The sequence below is a fragment of the Myzus persicae genome, unplaced genomic scaffold (assembly GCF_001856785.1).
Source record: "Myzus persicae strain clone G006 unplaced genomic scaffold, MPER_G0061.0, whole genome shotgun sequence".
Lineage (NCBI taxonomy): Eukaryota > Metazoa > Arthropoda > Insecta > Hemiptera > Aphididae > Myzus > Myzus persicae.
In genome coordinates this window covers 1,967,948-1,968,166 of record NW_019101568.1, presented here as the reverse complement: position 1 = coordinate 1,968,166, position 219 = coordinate 1,967,948, and positions in this window count along the sequence as shown.

The following is a 219-nucleotide window of genomic DNA, read 5'->3' as shown; positions in this document are numbered from 1 at the left end:
AATTATTAAAATGTTTACTTTATTCCATTTTTTAAAACCAATTTTGGTAAATGTATCTTCGGTATTGTTCCCAGAACCATAAATACGACAAGCAAAACAGTACAAAGCGTCATTGATGATACTATATTCAAGCCATTCAAAGCAGTCGTAATATGATGCATTAAAACTACGGTTTTGTTGACCAAATTTTGTCATTGGATAAGACTGGAGCATAAATTA